A 2,432-nucleotide genomic window follows, 5' to 3' on the forward strand; every position below is an offset into this window, starting at 1 on the left:
TTGCTAAGTTGTGAATCTCGTTATTTCTTTTGTCTCTCTAGTCTTTTTTTTTCTACTTTTTTTTGTTTGGATTTACCAAATTTGTTGGTACGTTGTGCATCTCTCTTTGCTTATTAGTGAAAGGTGTTTCTTCGGGATATATATGGTATTGATTTCTTATGTTGGGCTTGTTTGGGCTTTAGTTCCACCACAACGTTCCTAGTATGAGTCTCTTACCTTTTTAGCACATTCGAATCATCATCATCATTATTCATCAATGTAGCTTTCTGAGGTGTTATAATTACAGGTTGAGGGATTATTAGTTTCCCTCAATCAAAATTTCACTCATAGTTCTTCCTCAAGTAGTCGAGTGGACCAAAACAAAATGATGGTAGGAATTTAAAAAGAAAACACACTAATTTGTGTTTATATAGCTAATAAGTTTGTAAAAATACTACAACTTTTTTCAAGAATTCACTATTTTTTGTTACATTATATCACATTCCGAGACTGAACCATTAAAACTCACTAAAAGAATGATTAAACTATTTTGCAACATAGACCAATTTCACACTCTGACACTATAAGAAACATATCAACCATCATTGAATTATTCGTCAAGTAGATCTCGTAATTAGTCTACTTCAGGAATATTGAACACCTCATAAAACTTAAGCTAGTGTTTTTATTTTAATCCATTAGAGTTAGAGAAGGGTAGTTTTTAATATAGTTTTAATGTTAAATTAATGTAAATCAAATAATATTGGAGGATTTGATCATATCTTTCTTCCCTTCTACTGTTTGCATCACTTAAAATCAATGGTCCCAATGTCTATTATAATAGAAGTAAGTGGACCAACCCAATCGTATACATTTTAAATGTAAAAGACTCATCACAAGTTTTAGATTAATCATGAAACAGTTCAATAATTCAATTATTATATGTAGTCAGAAAACAATAGGGAGACCTTTTAATTAAGTAGTAGTTAATTCTTTACAGGTCCGAATTAATAAAGAAGACATATACAAACAAATATAAAAACAATGTAATAAATTTGATAATAGAGACAACAAACACCAACAATAGCAAAAACAATAAATTAAGAAAACTTTCTATCCATGTTATTGGCTGTGAATTCAACCACTAAATTATGAACATCGTACATATATATATAACACACCCACTTTTATGATATAATATAACAAATCGTATTATTGGAAATGTTATTGTTACATTGCATGAGAAAAGTCTGGCTCTGGTTCAACTATTTGTAGGTGATCTTCTCTTAAACAAAAACAACTAATCAAAATATCGAATAAATTAGTTTTCTATAAGTAACACTTACAAAAAATGATTGCATTATTAGCAAATATGCGTATACGTGCTTTGTTTTGTTCTGGCACAAATCTGAAATTACCAGAAGAAAAAAAATAGGAATATGCTCAAAGGAAACAACAGCAACAAAAAACCAAAAACAAAAAGAGGCAAAAAAACAAGTAGGGTAATGATGATGTAAAGCAGTATATATATTTGTGTAAAAAAAAAATATAACCATCATATCAAATATATGACAATATGATCATCACATTCATAAACTACATACACATCTCACACATATATAGTATATATGACTGTAAGTATGGACAAGACCTTCATTATCAAAAGCCTTTATGTCTTCTTCAGTCCTTTTCTGATTTGCTAAATTTAATATTCAGATCTGATCACTGATCTCTAACCCTAAACTCATTTTTTTCTCTTATCCATGTGTGCAAGCAATCATATAATATATATTATTATCATATTGTCTTCAAGGGTCCACACCAACTTTTATTTTTATTTATTCGATTCTCCATTTTATCCGGATTCAGAATTTTATGATATGGGATCGAACGGACTCCAACGATACCATCGTACCAACGTCTTTGATCATATATGTAGATTATAATACCCATACATAATAATAGGAAGTGCCAAAAAGAAAACATCATAATAAGAATGTAGAAACTAATGTACATAATTGGAATAGAGATATATTATAAGAGTAGATTGATAACTAAGATAAGGTTAGATTTAAGACTTAGGGAATATTGAAATAGAGGTAGGTCAACCAATGGGGATATTATAAGATGATGATGACGTTCCCTTTTTTTTGTATTTCTTCTGTAACAAACTTATTAATTTCTTCTTGTTTTTTTTTCTGTTATACTTATTAGTTTATTTATTCTCCGAAATTTTCGCATTTATTTACTGACACCAAAGAAGAGATATGTAGCATTCTTACCATGCCATTCGAAGAGTTAATTATCGTCAGTCAAGTCATGACTATAACTATTTCAAAACTGACCCAAGAAAAAAAAAATAGTCTCTATGTTGTCATCATGAATCATGAAAACAAAGGTTTACTACATCTAAACGTCACGTAATTAGAAAAAAAAAAAAAAAAAAAAAAAAA

This window comes from Camelina sativa, chromosome 1 (genome assembly GCF_000633955.1).
Source record: "Camelina sativa cultivar DH55 chromosome 1, Cs, whole genome shotgun sequence".
In the NCBI taxonomy this organism is placed as follows: domain Eukaryota; kingdom Viridiplantae; phylum Streptophyta; class Magnoliopsida; order Brassicales; family Brassicaceae; genus Camelina; species Camelina sativa.